We start from the raw sequence: 19446 nt of genomic DNA on the forward strand, positions 1-19446 counted from the left end.
CCGCCCCCCGTGCCCGGCATCCCTGGAGGGTGGTCCCACTTCCGCCGGGAGGCCCCTGCCTCGGCGCCCCGGCCCGCGCAGGCGCGGACTACACTTCCCACAAGGCGCCGCGGCGCCGGCCGAGACGGGGGCCGGGCAGACCGGGCTGAGGCCTCGTCACCGCCCCCCAACCGTGCCGCGCCGTCGACCCCCCAAAGCTGCTGGCAGGGGCGGGGCGCCGGGACCGCCCGGTCGGGCTTGTAGGTGTGCATTCTCGAATCCGTGCGTTCATTCGTTCACTCTGGCGTCCAGCATTTACTGAGCGCGTCCCGTGTGCCAGGTGGGGATGCGCGGATGCAACGGGACGCGTCTCCCAGAGGCTGCGGTCACATAAACCGGACCCCGAGTGGGAGCTGCCAGGGGCCGCCGGCTGCACTGCGCGGGGCTCGGGCGTGGGTGGCTGGGGTGGCTGCCAGACCCCGGCGCCCCTCAGAGCTGGCAGCCCGCTCCCTTGCTCGCCACTGCATTGACCTGTGTGTCGTATTTTGTGTGACAGTTTGCTCGTCAGTTTTGTTGACTGTGGTAACCCCAACCATTCCCGGCACGTAGTAGGCCTCAGATAAATGTGTGGTGAATGAACCAAGCATGGGCCCACCATTCTCCGCCTACCCGGTTCGGACGGCCGGTCCCACAGGCCCGGAGAGGTGCTCTGGGCGGGACGGCGCCGGGCTGTGCACAGTGAGCTTGTGGTCTGTCCGGGAGGGGGACCCCGTATTGAAACGGCTCAGCGAGGGGGGCCTGTGGGGCCAAACCCGCCCTGCCGGGCAGAAGCTTGGAGCGGCAGAGGAAGCAGGGGTCCAACGACAGGGAGATGCTCTGCGCCTGGACCCTCAGTCCAGGCGCCTGCCGCCCAGAGCGCCCTCTTCCTCTGAACATTCGAGAAAATGGAATTTCTCTCCCAGCTGCCCAGTGCTGGCCTGCCGTGGGCTCCCCTGGCGTTGCTGCCGATCACCTCCCAGAACTCTGGGATGCGATGCGCCACCTCTCAGCCAGGCCTCCGGAGGAAGGCGTGGGGTGGGTGGGCTATGGCGGACCACTGTCTGTCGCTGCCCAGCGCACACCCGGGCAAAGCCCCCTCCTTCATGCCCGACCTTTGCCATAGGACCGGCGTGTGTGGCCTACCGAACAAGGATTTGAAGAAATCGCAAAGGTTTCACCAGTCGGAAAGAGAAAACGTAAAGTGCAGCACCTCATCTCAGGATTTCTACAGGCCACAGCGGCTCGTGGTAAGTCCCTTGCCTGTGCTTTCCTCTTCTTTCTGAGGTGGGCTCCCTCCGAGTAAGTGCTCCTTCTCCCAGCGCCTCCCTACACCCCACGGTCCCTCCCAGGAACCCTAAACTTTAAAATCCCTTAAACATAAAAACTCTTAAAAAGAATCTCTCCTCAAGAAAGACGCACCTTTATGTTAACGTGTACAGTGTCTTGGCACCTCTTTGACTCCAGCTCCGCCTTCCTGACCAGCCCTATTTGCAGACTCTAGGTCATCAGTCACGGAAGGCTGTTCTCCACCGTCAAATGTGCCGAATGCCAATTCTTTACATTATTGGGAAATCTCCTGCCACCTGCTACCTCCCAAGTAGTTTAGTTGCATCTTTGACCCTGTAGACCTGCGTGTACCGTGCAGTCCCTGTGTATGCACTAAAGAATGGTTGTGAAGAACGTCCTGAATCGGGTTTATTTGGTGGCTCTGGACACAAGGCAGGACGCATCTTGAAAAATTTCTCAATATTCAAACTGGTTGTTTAGCAAATTGATATTCAGTGGTATAATTTTCATCATATTTGGCTTTGGCTATCTGGTCATTCTATGAACTGGCTTTTGGTGAACTAGTCAGCTAGTTTTCCCAAATGAATCCATAGCTTACTCTAAAGGTAAATGGTGTGCACACTCCTTCATTTGGAAATGGCTGCAATTTAAAAATATTTTCTGATTTTCATTATGATTTCTTTTTCCGTCCAGGAGGTTATTTAAAGGTACCTTTTAATTTCCAAATGCGAATCGTTTTTAGAAATTGTCGTTTTGTTTTTGAGTTTTGAACTATAGTCAGAGAATGTAGTACGTGATGATTTTTTAGAATTTTTGGAGACTTGCTTTGTGGTCAAGTATGCAACAGATGTTTGAAAATGTTCCACGTTTACCTCAAAAAAGTATGTATATTCTAATGTTGATTACAGGGGTCTAGTTAGAGTTATTAAATCAAGCTTACTGATCATAATTTTCATGCCTTCTATAACTTATCTTTTTGCCTTTGGAACTATCAGTTACTGAAGAGATTTGTTAAAATCTCATATCAGATTGCACATTGGTCAGCTTCTCCATGTATTTATGACAATTTGCTTTATATATTTGGAGGCCATGTGCCTATACAAGTTTAGAACTTTAATGTGTTCCTGGAGAATTGTTCATTTTAGTAACACTCTTTATGCCTAATAATACTTTCTATAATCCATTTTGTCTGATATTGATATAGCTACACTAACTTTTCTTTTTGGCTAGTATTTGCTTAATATCTCTTTTCTTATCCTTTTACTTTCAAACTTTCTGTGTGTTTATATTTCAGATGTGTGTCACGTAAGAGCATGTAGCTAGATTTTGTTGTGTTGCATTTAATATTACATCTCTATCTTAATTGGCAAATAGTCCACTTGCATGTATTATGATTGTTAATATTTTTTAATTCATTTCTAGTACCTTATTTTGTGCTTTCTACTTATTCTGATTTTTTCCTATGCCTTTTTGCCATTCTCTCTTTGTCATATTCGTCAATTTTCTTTATTCGTTTTTTTCTTTCTGCCAATTTGAAAGTTATACCTTCCTTTTCTATTATTTTAGGGGTTACTTTTTATAATTTTATACACATATTTTGTTTAATATAGTCTAATGTGAATTACTATTTCCACTCTACTTCCAAACAATAGAAGGCTTTTTGTATACTACTTTAATCACATCATTCCCCTTCTATCTTGTGTGTAATTGTCGTTCTTTTTAGTTATTGTTTTCAATGCCCTCGTTTAAAGTCATTGTTTTTATTTTATACAATCTGTGCTGTTTATACTTACCAATGTGCTCACCAGTATTTTAGTCTTTTTTTCTTGCTTCTTTCTCCTTCCTTCTGGGTTCAGTGTTCTTCTTCCTGAAGTATAACTTTTAAGTGTTCTTTTAGCAAAGATATGTTAGAAGTATATGCTTCCAGTTGTATGAAAATACCTTACTTTTCTCTCACTCCTGAATGATAGTTTAGCTAAGTAGAGAATTCTAGCTTATAGTTATCTTCTTTCACACTTTTAATATCCTATTCCATTGTCTTCTGACTTTCATTGTTGCTGTCGAAAGGTCTACTGTCAGTCTAAGTGTTCCCTTGTGTATGGTGTGTCTTCTCTCTCTGGCTTCTTTAAAGATCGCTTTGTCTATGTTATTACGAAGTTTCACTGCAGTGTGACTAGGTATGGATCTTTTATTTATCTTTCTTAGAACTCAATATTCCTAAATCTGAGGTATCATATCTTTGTATAATACAAGTCTGGAAAATTCTCAGCCATTATATCTTTTAATATTGCCTCTCCTTCACTATATTTTCCCCTTGTAGAATTTGTGTTTGACATATTTTGGATGCCTTTTTATTCTTCTCCATCTCACTTAGGTTACTCTTTCATATTTTCCATTTTTTTAGACCCTTGTGAGGTCATTTTTAAAGATTTATATTCTATTTCACTCCTAAATCTCTCTGTAAGTTTATCTAATCTCTATGTTTTTTATCTGTGTTTAATCTGTTAATTAAGTGATCAATTTTAGTGATGTATTTTTCATTTTAGCTGAATCTGCTTTATCTTCTAAAAAATCATGTGTTCTCATGCTTTCAATTCCTTATGTCTTTAATAATTTTAACCATCCTTACTTTATAGTACCTATCTGATAATTCTGTTATCTGACATTATTTTGTTTGATGATTTTCTCTCATAATACACTGTTTCCTTGTACATTTTGTTGCTTTGAATTGTGAGCCTATCTTAGGTCAGGTTTTATCAGTGGGAATCCTGCAGCCTGGCTTGAGGGCATGGTCTTTAGAGTTGGTGGTCCTTCTTCTAGATATTTCAGAATCATAATTAGCCCAAGCACTTTTTATGTTAACTTTCAGGTTGGGAAGTTTCTGAACCATGTAGGTAGTGTAAATTCAAAGCCCTAACACATGTGAAAGTAGATCTGTGGTTATGAATTCTCAGAGGAGATGCCATCTGCCCCTCAGGAAGAGAAAGACCTCTTGTCTTCTTATGCTGGTGGGTGGAATTTTTTTTGCCCACCCTTTTACTAATGAGATGGCTCTCTAAGAGTCTGGCTTTATAGGAGAAATGGGGGACTACAGGTTTAAGGCCTAATCTCCTGTTCCTATATGGCTATGAAAACTCAGGCACCTAGGTTTTTGTTTGTTTGTTTGTTTGTTTTACCTCTCAGAGTTTTAGTTCATCCCCCAATCCTACCCCAGAGATATCCCTTACTGTTATGAGAGCTCAGCTATACCTAGGAATATATATGGTTGTTATATTATCTTGCATTTCTGGGTGTTTGAGATGGGGGAGTTTTAGATTATCTAGTCTAGCATATTGCTTGTAATAGAAATTCTTTCATTTTAAAATAGCACCCTTTCTTCTTTTATTCAGCTGTCCTTAGCATTGCTTGATCATTTCTTCATTTGACTGCTCACCGTAGAAAGTTCTTACTCAGCTCTGTCCTGTGCCTGACATTGAGTAGCAATCAAATATGACTTTAATGGATGAATAATTCCATGGATGGATGGATGGATGGGTGACAGCCACTGTTCTGATGTGAGTAAACATTGTTTACAGTCAAAGAGCCCATGCCTCTGTAGGGAAGGTGGATTAGGGACAGTGGTGTGCTCGAGCTGTCTTGCAACAGAGAATCACTTGTTAGCATATCTTCCCAACTCCATCTTTAGTGATCACATATTTGTAGCTTGAAATTGGCCTTGTAGCTTGAACAATGGTGGTATTATTTATACTGTGAAATTGGAAAACTACAAATCACCCCCCGACCTCCACTAAGAACTGGTTGTTAAACATTGACCAGCACACCACTGATTTGAGGTCATGAAAATGTGTATTAAATAGAAAAAGTGAAGCTAAATCAGGCTATGTAGAATAGAACCTTTGGTAAGTGAAATAAAAAGTCAGAGTTGAAGAATTTATCACTCGGAGACTGTGATGCTCAGTGACAGGGTTTTAAGTTATCCCTGGCTTTTCCCCAGATTTGGGGAGGCTCAGTATCCTGAGATTTTAGGTTGGAGAAGGGAGCTGAATCTTCAACACTAGCTCCAAGGAGCAAAACAGATGGTTGGTAGGGGGCACCTGGATTTGAACCAGGGACCTCTTGATCTGCAGTCAAATGCTCTACCCCTGAGCTATACCCCCTGACGTAAGGTTAGGACTAAGTAATACCTTTCACCTGTGTAGCCATGCCCACTGTTCCTATAAAATTTTGCCACAGATGTTCACTTAGGCTGGGCCTCATCAAAGTTGCCAAGCCTGCTTCACTACAGTTTTATCCCCATGATGTAAAACAAGCAACAGGTTCCCCTTCCTATAGCAGGTTCCTTGCCCTTCCTGGAAAAGGACTGACACTGACATTACACCTGGAAGGGCCTTCAGAGTCACTAGTGTGTGCCCTTCACAGTGGACATTTGATTCAAAATACATGTTCTTCCCAGGCACACACAGCTTCTTATTGACAGGTTTAGGATCTGAATCTACTCTTCCTGACTTTGGGTTCAGAACCCTATTACTAACCCAGTGACTCTCTTATGTTCCTCTTGTCCCTGTCTTCTATTGGTTCACAGCTGAAGCCATATGAATAGATTTGTACACACCCAAGACCGTGGAGAGGACTAAAATGTGGACTTAGAACAGCAGGAATGTGCCACAGCTCAAGGGCCACCAGGAAAAGCTAATGAGGGACTCCAGGATTTGAACTGGTGTAGGTACTGTAGCCTTGAGCTCAGTCCTTAGAGTTCATGTCCTTAGGAGTTATCTTGAGAGCTTATTAAACATGAAGATATCATCTGGGATTAGGAATAAGCTCCTTATAGAGAGTCAGTAGAACCTCTTGGAGAAATACCTGCCACAGATGCAGATCTGTTTCCTTTTGACCTGCAGGAAGACTTGGGTACTGAAACATGCAGGAAGGGGATGGGTGTGGAATTTTAGCGTCAGCCCCAGGATCAGCCAGGGCAGGTTGGAAGTGTCAGGATTTAAACCAAGGACCACGGTCAAGCTTCTTATCCTCTGAACTATTCTGTAGACCAGTGGTTCCTAATTTTAGGGTACATCAGGGTATGAGGAGCTGAAGCTCAGGGAGTGGGCCTGGCAGGAGAGGGGAGCATTTCAGAGGGAGGATGAGTGAGTATGGGAGGAAACTAGGATGGAGGAGAGAAGGCTCAGCCAGGCACTAGGAGTGTGGACCACTACCTCTGCAGCACATACAAGTGGAATCCCGCTAAGCAGGGGCTGGGTTCACTCCCAGGTGTCTGACTTGGGGATTTAAACAGTTAGCAGTGCCAGTCACTGATACAGAGAACTTAGGAGGAAGAGGAGGGGAAGAGGAAGGAGGAAGAGGGAGAGGGGGAAGGGGAAGGGGAAGAGAAAGGGGAGGAGGGAAAAGAAAGGGAGGGAGAGGAAGAGGGAGGAAGAAAAGGAAGGGAAGGAGGAGGCATTTGTGTGTGGAATTCCTGAATATTAAGTGCCTGTGAGACCTTTTTTGGCTGGAAGGAGATACAGACTTGGCTGCCTAGCCCACAGGGTGAGACCAATCCATGGAATGAGATGAAGAAAATTTTGTTTTAGGTGGGCAGGGGAAAGAGTGGTCAGCCAGGCAGGAGGACAGGGAAGGACCAGTGCCCTGAAATCAAAGGGAAGAGAAGAAGAGAGTTTTAAGAAGAGGAGGAAGAGGGCAATAATAATTTTTTAAAAATAAAAACAATGCACAACATGTACTGTGATAGGCATTGGTCTAAGTGTTTATATATATATATATATGTTTATTGGCAACTGGTTATTGTCATTGAAAGGCAATTTTGATAAAGAGGTGGGAGGGGAAAGACAGCCTGCCATGAATTGAGGAATGAATTGGATTGACAAAGCAGAGTTGTGAAGACAGAGCAGGGTCAACAAACTGTTTCTCAAAGAGCTGGATAGTAAGTATTTTCATCTTTGCAGCCCAGATGGTCTCTGTCACAACTACTTAGCTCTGCTGCTGTTGCATAAAAGTAGCCATAGATGGTAAGTAAACAGATGAGTGTGGCTGTGTTCCAATAAGATTTTATTTACAACAACAGAGAGCAGGCAGGATTTGGCCATGGGCTATAGTTTGCTGACCTCTGAGGTAGAGCACACCTTCATGAAGAGTGCCTGGAAGGAAGAAAAAAAAAAAAAGGGACACAGGTTAGAGGGATGGTGTGTGTTTGTTTGAGGGAAAGAAAAAAAAATCACAAAAAGTTAAATCCCAGCAGAAGGCTGTGAAATACAAGTAAAATCGTAAGTTCCCCCACCTGACTTAATGGACCCCTTCTGGGCCAAGGGGACCCTAGAGAAACCTTAAAAACTGAGTTCTAGGCCGTAATGGAATAGGATGTCAGACATACCTCATTATACCCCCTCCCTCATTAACCACCATTAGACTTTTTAAAGAGTTAAACAGAAAGTAGCCCTTTCAAAAGACTTGCTGCACCACTGATTTTAACCAACCACCTGATGCTGCAGCCAGACTCTCCTCCCTTTTTGTGGTTTTAACACAACAGCATTTCTTCCAGATAAGAAAGCATGGACTGGTTCTGGCTGGTCCACAGATGCTGTACCCGGGCATTTCTGTGTCCTTTGTTTCACCTTTTGACATATAAAGCCTAATTTTAATGCATGTAAATATGAAGTCTCTACCCCAAAGTGAACATGGAACTACCTAATATACACGTTTGCTTACTGCGCATGAGCGTGTCTATCTTCATGAATGTTCATAGCTCCTCCTATAACCTGTTGAATTATGTATACTTAGCTAACCCATTCAGCATAAATTTCTGTTTCACCCTTCCTCCTTCAAAGTGCCTGCTTTCAGTTTCTGCCCAGAGGCTATGCTTCCCAGGCTATAGAGTGACCATCTGCAGGCTGCAAGCTTTTGTAAGAAATAAAACTCTCCTCTCCAAATTTTTGAATCTTGTGATTTTTTTTGAGTCAACAAGGCTGAGTGGGGCAAGTTCCCAGAGCTGGTGCTGGGAGGACAGTGGTCAGGACCAGAAGGCCTCTTGAGGCTCTATCTTCATCCAGTTTCATGCAGCCCCGTAGAGGAGGTAGTGATTTAGCATCACCCATGCAATGAGGGAGACTGCACACAAAGGAACCCCGTTGGGCTTCATCAAACAAAGGAATATATAGGATTTGGGGCAAGACTAGGGGTTAGGAGAAACTTCAGTGAAACAGTCTCCAAGCAAAGCAAGCCTATGGCTGAGGGGATGGACCTCAGGTGTGGGCTGCAGAGTGGACCTGGGCTTCTGTTTCCCTGGACACTACACACTGAAATAGAATGGAATGTTGTGTCTAGAAACCCCTTATCTGAAGTTTTGCACATGGGTTGGAAATTGAGGCAGCTTCTCTGCCCAAAGTGACTTGGATCCTCCAGGCAAAAGTGGGCTGTTTCAGCGATAGAAGTTGGAAACGGCGAAGAAACACATTCTCCCCTGGAGTTTCTGGATGGAGCATGGCCCTGTTGACACCTTGATTTTGGCCCAGTGAAACTGATTTTGAATTTCAGGTCTCCAGAACTGCAAGAATAAATTTTAGTGGTTTTAAGCTAAAAAAAAAAAAAAAAAAAGTGGTCCATTTTATTCTTACTGATAAAATTTCAAAGTTTCTGATAATCTATGATATGATAGAGCAAAGCATAAGCAAATAATAGTCTCTCAAAGAAGGGGACTGTTACAGCATTTTAGAGCTGCTTTCTGTGTCTGGGAGAAATAATCTATACTGGTGACTTTACAGCTAGCTTCATTCCTGCCCTGCGTTTTCTGAGCAGACTTTTACTTTCTCCCTCTGTGCTCATTTTTACTTTCTCAGCCACCTTTTGTGAAGAAAAGAAGAACATAAACAAGGTGGATGTGACTTTGAACCAGGGGACTCTTGATCTACAGCAGAATGCTACCCTAAGCTCTAACCCTTGCATCCCTTAATTGGCATCTTTTAATTCTTGGCACCACCTCCAAGATTCCAGTAACTCATTGCTGTTTCTGCATGTCCAAGGAGTGGCAGGCCTTCAGTGTGAGTTGAATTGTGTCCCCAGGAAGATATGCTAACATGCTACCCCCAGTACCTGTGAATGTGACCTATTTAGAATTAGGGTTCTTGCAGATTACCCAAGTTGAGTCACACTGGATTAGGGTGGGCCCTAATCCAAAATGTCTAGTGTCTTTATAAGAAGAGGAGAGAGACACACACAAGGAAGAACCCCAGGTGAAGGTGGAGGCAGAGACTGGAGTGATGCACCCACAAGACAAGCAGGGCCAAGGACTGCTGGCAACCCCAGGAGCTAGCAGTGGCACAGAAGGATTCTTCCCTACACCCTTTGGAGGGAGTGTGTCCCTGCTAGTGCCTTGATTTCAGACTTTTAACTTCCAGAGCTGTGAAAGATAAATTCTTGTTGTTTTTAGCCATCCAATTTATGGTGCTTTGTTACCATAACTGCAGGAAACTGATTCACCTTCTGAGAAGGTGACATGGCCTCTTTTTCTACAAGATCCCCCTTCCCCTGACCTCAGATCCCCTTCCCTAGGCTTGGGCAAGGGCCTCAGCAGGGAGAGACACTTACCTTTATAGTTGGTGAGGCTTGGAGAGCCAGCTAGGCCTTCTCTCTTACCAAAAGAAATTGAGAGAACCATGCAGAGCCATGCTACTGCTCAGAACCCACCTCCCCAGACTTGGGTCTGGAATTTTTTCATTATTTTTAGGGCAAAGGAAACTGCAGAAAGTTATCTGGAAGACTGTGAAGAGAAGTTAACCTCCAAGGAAGAAACCCACTGAGCTGAGAAGAAGCTCAGAGGAAAGCTTGCCCTGAGAGCTGGGCTGACTTGCTAGTGTAGGTTTCAGTGAGGGAGCATGGTGTGTGAAAAGAATGTAGAATCTCGGGCCAAACCTGGGTGAGCTCTGGCACTTGGGCAGGTCATTTAGCCATTTCACACTCAAGTTATTTCTGAACGAGCATGCTGACACCTGAGTCACTGGGCTGTGGTGGGAATTGGGTGGGAAGTTATAGTTGCAGTGTCCAGTACCATACCTGGCACGTAGTATTGCTTCATAGAAAGCTAGTTTCTATCTGGTCCTCTTCCATATTCCTGTAGAAAAGTGAAAGTCATCAGTGTTTTCCTAGAACTGACCTGGGAAGAGACCCTGTACTGGGGGGACCCAGATGCTCAGTCAGTATAGGGGAAGCGTTATAACAGGGCGATCTCCAGCAAGGCCACCAGCCTCCAGGCTCACACACTGCCCTCCCTCCCCCTCCCCTGCGTCCCTCCCTCTCACACTGAAGCAGCCCTGGCTTTCCCTTGTGCTTCAGAAAAAAGCATCTCTTGACCTTACCTTCTTCATTTGTTTAACATTCAAGTATCTCTATGCCCCAAACCTTGTGCTAGACGGTGGGATAGTGCAATGACCAAATTAAACCCTGACCTTGGCCCCAGCTCCCTCAATGCCTGCATCCCCAGAGATTTCCATGTCTTTCCCCATCCACACCTCACCCTCCATCCCCTCTATTTGCCTCTCTTTTAAAAAGAACCCCTCTGTTATGCTGTTGCTTCTGTTCACACCTGCACCCCACTTCAGCTCCTGTTTCATCCTCTTCACTCTCTCCTCTCTCCTCAGATGTCTCCCTTTCCATAAAAACATGCTAAGGCAGATTCATCTCACTCCAGGGATGAACTATACTGCACATAACAAAAACAGCCTGGGGGTAGCTGAGCCAAAAGGGAGAGTTTATCATTACAACTAGGGGTACCTCATGGAACATTGGGGCAGAGGTACAGCCTTGATTTTTCTGCCTACAATGCTGAGGATGGGTTGGAAGGGCCAAGAGTGGATGCTGCTGCATTCCAGAAATAGCAAAACTCATTACGAACCACTTTCCCCCAAGAAGATGGTAAATCAGTTGTGAAGTTAATGATAATAATTTGAGAGAGAAAACCAGAGTGAACTGTTGGTTTTTGCATTTCAGATGCACAGTGTAACAGAGCAATTGCTGTTGGATGTGTGGATTCACAAATACTTTGCTTAATTCTGGGTGAAATTATTGATGAGCAGGCCTTGGCATGTGTGTGTTCAGATGTGGGGAAAGTGTTTCTCAACTCTTTGCTCTGTTCATCACTGACGACCTCTGCTCCTGGAGAAGATGCTTTCCACTTGATTAGTGTTTATCTGAGGAGCCCTGTGGACGGCAGAAAAGACGTGTGGGCGTCAGTTCCGCCACGCCCGGCTGTGTGCAGTGAAGAAGGGCAATGCCTCATGGAAGAGCTTGCTCCTGAATGCTAATGCACCCACTGTTCATTTGGAGAGAAAACAACAGGAAATGGTGAAAATTGGGTCTGATAAAATGGCAGCCACTAAATATGCATTGTTTTAGCATCCTGGCCAAAGCAAGTACATGATTCTGCATTTTGACATATTTTGGCTGTTAAGAGTACTTGCATGAGTTTTTGAAATGAGAGGGGAGATGAAAACATTTCTTCAAAATGCCAATAAGGACTATTTCTATGACCTCTAGAGGCATGGCTCCAGAGGAATGTTTCAGGTGTTGATGTATTTTGAATACTCAGAAGCTATCACTTCAGGCCTTCAATATCATGCTTTTTTGTTGTTTGGTTAAGAAGATCTGTCTGTGGCACACATAACTCAATAGTTGAGTACTTAGCTTCTTGATGCATGATGATTTTCTTCATTCATGTTATAGGAAAGAATCAATGGTGTGTTACTGGGCATATTTAAAAACCACATCTGAACGCTACAAAAGAATTTAAAGAAATACCTCCCGGAGCCAAAGAGTGGACCAGAAATCCATTCACTGCCATCTCCCATGTTGGAATACTCAACTCTCCAGATTCAAGGACTTGTCGACTTTGTGTCTGAGTGAATGCTAAAAGCAGTCTTCAGTGAAAAGTCTAATTCCTGAGTTCATTTAATAGGAATACCCATTACTACCTGCCAGTCACCAAACACTTGCTGCCATTCCTCACGACCTTTACATTACGGTTCTTAAGCTTAGCAGAAATAGAGTATGACATGAAATCAGCAGATTTGGAAATCTGACCTATGGTTCAATCTAGCTGTCTTTAAAGCAGATAAAGATAATTTGGTGAAAGACTACAAATGATACCATTGAGAAACAACTGTGACTCATTTTTAAATACCATATTTTACTTTTTATTCTAATGAAAAGAAATTGATTTGTCTTTTTAAAAATATTTGTGCCTTTTGTGTTAATTTTAAGGGTTTTTTTCACATTTAGGTCTTTAATTCATACAGAATCTTTCTTTCTTTCATTTATTTATTTATTTTATTTCAGCATATTATGGGGGTACAAATGTTTAGGTTACGTATATTGCCTTAGCCCCACCGGAGTCGGAGCTTCAAGATGGCGAAAAAAACCACCATCCGGAGTGTCTCTGCAAGAAAGATAGATTTTAGATGAAAGCAAAAAAAGCAAACAGGAAGACAAACATAGACAGAATGAGGGTCGGAAGGAAGGGTGCCTGAAACTGCAGAATCTATCTTTCTGTATGGCGAAGACTCTAAGGGTTTTTTTTGTTGTTGTTGTTGTTGTTAATATAGGAAACCAGTTATTTCAATGCCATTTGTTGAACAATTTGGCACTTTCCCCACTAGTTTGTAATTCCACTTTCATCATGTTTGGGGGGACCATATATTTGTCATCTAACCAGGAGACTTTTGAGAGTGAAAGGGGATACTATTCATACTTATGCTGGGACAACAAGCATAAACTGAGACTGTCCCATGTAAATCAGAACATAAAAGTCACCCTTCTCAAGTACCAAGTTCTGGTCAGGTGTGGTGTAGTCTACTCAGGAGGCTGAGGTGGGAGGTTCTCTTGAGCCCAGGAGTTCAAGGCTGTAGTGAGCTATGATCGCACACTGCACCCTAGCCTGGGGTGAAAGAGCGAGACCCTGTCTCTGAAAAAAAGAAAACAACAAAAACCAAGTTCCCACATATGCATGGGACACATTTTCTGTTCCATTTGTTTATCTATCTATTTTCAGGCTCACTAGTTTAATTACCTTCACGTTACAAGTCTCCTCATCTGGTAGAACAAGTCCTACCTTGTTTTTCTATCTGAAATTGTCATGGCTGCAGACTGTCATGCAATGGTGCCTGTCCTTTTCCCTCCTTCAGTTGTTCGTTTAGCAAGGTTCTGCTCTAATAAATGTTCTTAGGTTTTGTACATCTGAAAATGTCTTCATTTTGCCCTCACACTTGAATATTAGCTTACCTGGGTTCAGAATTCTAGGTTGGAAGTTATTTTTCTTCAGCACTGAAAAAATATTTTATAGTCATATATCAGTAAAGATAACTTTATTATTCAATTTCTCATCTCAGCAAAGCATCATGAATTTTTAAAATTTGAAATGGCATAGTTCAAGGGCCTATACAACCAAAAGGATATGTTTGCCCGTGCTTAATAGTTTGGACTATACTTTTCAGCTACAGCTTGTTTTTTTAAATAACACACAAATAGTAAAGGAAGAAATTGCATAATTTAAAACAATGAGCAAATATACATTCTGAACAATCCTTAGTAATTATGATCATCCTGGATTTAATATGAGAATATTTATGTTTAAAAAAATCTACATATTTAACAGTGCATATAGTAGATTTGAGGCTGTGGAAATTTGAGATGTGGTTCGAATTTTTTACTTCTAAGGAAAAAAATTTCCCTACTAAACTACAGGTCTGTTAGATCTATTTTATTTTACTTTACCTTATTTTGTTTATGTAAATAATTTTGCTTAAATATACAACTTTTAAAACTAATAATGTTTTCCTGATGAAAAATAAAGCAATAAAAAAAAGGTATAAACCCACGCAAAAAGCAGATGGGTGGGTGATAACTGATCTCACACAGAAAGAACAAGTAACAGCTGAAATTGTAGCCTATAGAGGAATCATCCAACAAGAGGTGAGCAATCCTGTGGGAAGTAAAGCGGAGGTTGGTGGCTAAGGAGGTAGTTCTGCAGATTCTCACTGACTCAGCAAGAGAATGAATGATAGTTGTCCGCACACTGTGGGATACCTGGATATTGCAACAGTGAAATAGTGCTAGTTGGGACACCAAGTTGTATAGGGGGGTATAGCTCAGGGGTAGAGCATTTGACTGCAGATCAAGAGGTCCCTGGTTCAAGTCCAGGTGCCCCCTTCCCATTTTCTTTTCACTCCCTGAACACAATGTTCTACTTCTAGCTTTTCTTCATCACATTGATTCATTATGTCACGTGGGGAAAAAGAGAAGGCAGGCCAGGTGTTCATCTCCAGACAAAACCAGTTTCTTCAAGGCTGAGTCAGTTCTTGTAGGACCTGGGGTGAACATTTCTTCTTTCTTCTTTTCTCAGCATCTCAATCCTCCTAATTTCATCTTGGGAATTCAGTTATCTAAGTCTTGGTGGAAGATAGGGTCCTGTCTCTGGTTAAGGAAAACAACAAGGCCAGGTGTGTCCTCCCCCTGAATGTTGGTGTGTTAGTCAGGGTTCTCCAGAGAAAATGGAACCAATAGGGTGTGTGTGTGTGTGTGTGTGTGTGTGTGTGTGTGTGTGTGTATACAGAGAGAGATTTTAGGGAATTGGCTTACACAATTGTGGGGGCTAGCAAGTCCGATTTCTGCAGGGCAGGCCAGTGGGCTGGAGACGCAGGGAAGAAAGAGTTGATGTTGCAGCTTAAATCTGAAGAGTATGGAGGCAGAATTCTTTCCTCAGGAGGCATTAGTCATTTCCTTCAACTGATTGGATGAGGCTCACCCACATTTTGAAGGATAATCTGCTTTACTCAAAGTCTACTGAGTTCAACATTAATAACGTCTAAAAAATACCTTCACAGCAACGTCTATATCGGTGTTTGGCCAAACATCTGGGCACCATAGCCTAGCCAAGCTGACACATAAAATTAACCAGCACAGTTGGTTATGCCTAAAGCTGGGGCAAGTATATGCCCCCAAACAAGACTATGAATGTTGAGTAAATCGCACATAGAGGTGGGGTGAGTTTGGAATTCATTCTGAAGGTGGCGGAGCTCTGGCAATGGCAATGGGGCCAGTGGCTGCAGCCAGCATTCATTGTGGTGACCGCAGTGACTCCCTAACCAGAGTTGACTGAGGTCTTGGCTGTCTCGCTTCCGTTGGGTCCTGCCCATTTTATGAGCCTGGCTCCCCAGGCTTCCCTGCAGTGCCACAAGCTCCTTGCCATCCTGCCAATGATTGCCTTCTGTGTTTCCATAACCTGACATGGCCTCTTCTTCAATCAAAGGACCCTGGCTGGTACCAAGAATGGGTAACAGGCAAAAGATCTGGCCTTATTGGACTTGAAGATAATGAAAATCTGGGTAGTTTGAGGGGATGGAGATCTGGAAGTTCATATCAAACAGCAGAAAAAGTTGAGTAAATTTGTAGCTCTAAGATTATAAGTGGTTTCAGGGCAGATGGCTGATGCTACCAGTTTAAGAAAGCAAATAATAAACTCAAATGCCACATTGACTGTACTATGAGAATCTCTGTGCCCTCTCGCTGAATAAGTAGAACAGCTGAAAAGGATCAGCAAAGGCTGATCCTGTAAGTTGCCAGACTTTAGCGTCCATGGAATATAGAGCCTTTCCCAGTCTCAGAGCTGAAAATAGGCCAGTGATTAAGAAAGAGTGGAACTTCAGGAATCGTAGTGTGGATTTATGAGAGCATTTGGGAAACTCAAATTATACCAAATTATCAACTCCACCAGATCTCCCAAACCAGCCCCCTCATGCTGTCTGTAAGCCAATCAGCTCAGATTAAAGGGTTTTCCCTGCAAGAGATGGGTTTCCTCATCCCTCATTTTCTCTTGACCTACAGCTGCCAGTGAACTGGCAGCTTCTCAAGAACATATGTGGTTGTGGATTCTTGGAATATTTTATAAAGCAGGAAGAGTATAATTTTAAATGTCTGAATTTATTATTATGAGTGTACCCAATTAACGTTCTATTTAAAATATCATAGCTAGAGCAGCTGGGATAAACCTGTTTGCTCCATTGTTGGACTTAAACCTGAATTCATAGGAAGCCAATTCTAAATGCATTTAAGGGATGAGAAATAACCACATATTTTGCGATTATTGGTGGTCTGATGCATCTGTGAAACTTCTGGGGGTCTAGTATTTTGGGGAACATCAGAATATCCCACAATATCCCAGAAAAGACTATGTCCTGCAACTCGCCTTGTTTAATCACTGCCACCATCAGGAAGGGTTTCGGAGACCTCATTTACTAGCCTTGGTGTGCTGCTCCCACCCAGAAGGCTTTGGGCAGGGCCTGGAGTGAGAGAAGCCCCTCCAGCTGGTGGTGGATGCAGCACAGGGACCCCTGCCCCCTGGCTCCACTGACACAGCTGGTCTCAAGGGGCTCTGCCAGATCCAGATGCTGTATGACGCCTCTGGCAAGCTTGAGTAGATGAATGCAGGGGAATTCCCTCTTCGGCCAGTGACTATTATCCTTTGAGCAACAAGCAGTTCTGGGACTGCTGCTTTGCATGGTACCTGTGCTGCCCGTCCTGGGCTGGGTCTTTTCCAGTCTGCCCAGCATAAGTTAGCATGCCTGGCAGCACTCCATCATCAAGTAGGACGGCATGTACAGGTCTGACCTGAGCAGGCTCGGAGGGCACACCTGTGCTAGATACTGTCTGTTGGCACTTGGCATCCATTCCCACCCTATACTATATTCTCCCAAGTACTGCATGTGCTGAAAGTATGTTTTCCAAATTGCCTGGCCTCTTGAGTTCTGGATACAATTTAGCTCTTGCTAATAAGAGGCATTTATGCAAGGTTGAACTGTGGAAGGGAGATGGGAGTCATGCTTCCTTCAGTGGGAGCTAGAGCCTTGGCAGATGTGTCTGTGTAGCAGCCAGACTGGGCTGGGCTACTGCTTAGCACCCATTTCATGGATCTGGGGTGGCTGCAAAGGCCACAACAGTGTCCTGACCTCCAACTGTGGTTGCAGAGGGGTGACTGTGAAGCCCGATAATGCTCCCTCTGACTTCTTTCTTTCCTCCAGCCCTTCCAAATATTTTGCCAGCCCCCAATTTCTTGCAGTGAATACTATTCTCTTAAAATTCCTACAGTGGTTCCTGTTTCCTGAAGTTGAGCCTGAATGATACCGTATTTGTTTCCTGAAGTGATTTTAGGATCTAGACTTTCAAAGGTGGGAATTAGGAATTGGTTAGGCGACTTGGTTGGGTTTGAAGGCATTTGCACCCCATCGCTGGGGAAAATGGAATACTCTGGTCCATGTCATGAAGTGGAAAATCATTTAAATTAGTGCCAATCACCTGGAATTAAAAGCTTATTGTACCTTGTTGCACTTGTACTTATGTTGACCTACTGTGATTGAACCCAGGGGGATGGGGGCCGCATCCTGGTCTGAGGCCTCTCTGTCAGCCTTGCCTCCAGAGGATCCTATCAAAGCCAAGGAGAGACCATGGAAACAAGGAAGAAGATCAGGCAGCAGGAGATGTGAGAGACAGCCTGTGGCCCATGTAGCAGTGTCCACAAGAGGCTGTAGGTGAGATAAAGAGTCCTGGGGGTGGGCAGAGTAGGCACAGCATGAGAAGAAGCAGAAGGAAGTAGGGAGTTTCTGCACCGGCTATAGCCTGTGCCTTTATGAGCTGGTGACTTCAACTGGGAGTTTGAGGAGGTTGCAAAGAAAGTGGTGGAGAAGGCTTCAGAGAGCCCAAGGGAGGAGTCTGTGGGGAGGGGGAAGATGGGATTATGTCTAGAAGAGGGCCAGTTAGCAGTGGGATCAGTCAGCCAGATCTATGGAGAAGAGACTAAGCAGTATTTCTCAAACCTGATTATGCATCCAAATGATTTGAAAAATTGTTAGAAATTCAGATTCTTGACAGGATTAATAAGAGTCCAACAACAGCATTTCAGGGAAGAGTGTAAGAACAACCATATCATAGTGTTAGGAATCAGAATAGGATTATTAATTATCCCAGATTAGGATTGCCAGATAAAATAAATGCAGGGCACTCAAAGTTGAACTTAGTTCCTGCTCTGTTGATTGTTTCCTTAGCTGTGCAGAAGCATTTTAATTTAATCAAGTCCCATTTATTTATTTTTGTTGCTGTTATTGCCATTGCGGTCTTCTTCATAAATTCTTTGCCTAGGCCAATATCTAGAAGAGTTTTTCCAAAAGAATTCTTATGGTTTCATGCCTTACCTTTGAAATATTTTATCCATCTTGAATTAATTTTTGTGAGTGTCGAGAAATATGGATCGTGCTTCAATATTCTGCATGTGGCTATCCAGTTTTCCCAGCACCATTTATTGAATAGGGTTTCTTTTCCCCAGTGTATATTGTTGTCTGCTTTGTCAAAAATCAGTTGGCTGTATGTGGATAGTTTTATATCTGAGTTCCCTGTTCTGTTCCATTGGCCTATATCTCTATTTTTGTACCAATACCGTGCTGTTTGGGTTATTATAGCCTTGCAGTATAGTTTGAAGTTTGGTAATGTGATGCCTCCAGATTTATTCTTTTGCTTAAGATTGCTTTGGCTATTTGGGCTCTTTTATGGTTCCAAATGAAGTGTAGAATTATTTTTTCTAAATCTGTGAAATATGACATTGGTACTTTGATGGGAATTGCATTGAATCTGTAAATCACTTTGGGTAGTGTGGACATTTTAACAATGTTGAGTCTACCAATCAATTAGCATGATATATTTTTCCATTTGTTTGTGTCATCTGCAATTTCTTTCTTCAGAGTTTTATAGTTCTCCTTGTAGAGATCTTTTACCTCCTTGGTTAAGTATATTCCTAGGTATTTTATATTCTTTGTAGCAATTGTGAATGGTATTGAGTCTTCGATTTGACTCTCAGCTTGACTGATGTTGGTATATAGGAATGCTACTGATTTGTGTACATTGATTTTGTAACCTGAGACTTTGCTGAATTTATCAATTTCAGGAGTCTCTTGGTGGAGACTTTGGGGTTTTCTACATATAAGATCATATTGTCAGCAAAAGCAATAGTTTGACCTCCTCTTTCCTGATTTGAATGCCCTTTATTTCTTTCTCTTGCCTGATTGCTCTGGTTAGGACTTCCAGCACTATGTTAAATAGAAG

General features: G+C 43.3%; 1 long non-coding RNA gene and 2 other non-coding genes across 4 annotated transcripts in view; 2 read left to right on the top strand and 1 right to left on the bottom strand.

The window, feature by feature from the left end:
- The first annotated feature begins 121 nt into the window (after positions 1 to 121).
- LOC123647547 overlaps positions 122 to 19446 on the top strand; it is a 41807-nt gene continuing 22482 nt past the window's right edge. Inside the window, exons 1-2 of one of the 2 annotated variants that reach the window (XR_006738278.1) lie at positions 122 to 319; positions 1142 to 1265. This is a non-coding gene — a long non-coding RNA (uncharacterized LOC123647547). The remainder of the gene's footprint in view (positions 320 to 1141; positions 1266 to 19446) is intronic. The other variant, XR_006738279.1, reaches the window with a different exon arrangement.
- Positions 5391 to 5462, bottom strand: TRNAC-GCA. Its single transcript has one exon. It is a non-coding gene; the product is annotated as a tRNA-Cys (tRNA).
- On the top strand, positions 14437 to 14508 carry TRNAC-GCA. The gene has a single exon. It is a non-coding gene; the product is annotated as a tRNA-Cys (tRNA).

Source organism: Lemur catta, chromosome 11 (genome assembly GCF_020740605.2).
Source record: "Lemur catta isolate mLemCat1 chromosome 11, mLemCat1.pri, whole genome shotgun sequence".
Lineage (NCBI taxonomy): Eukaryota > Metazoa > Chordata > Mammalia > Primates > Lemuridae > Lemur > Lemur catta.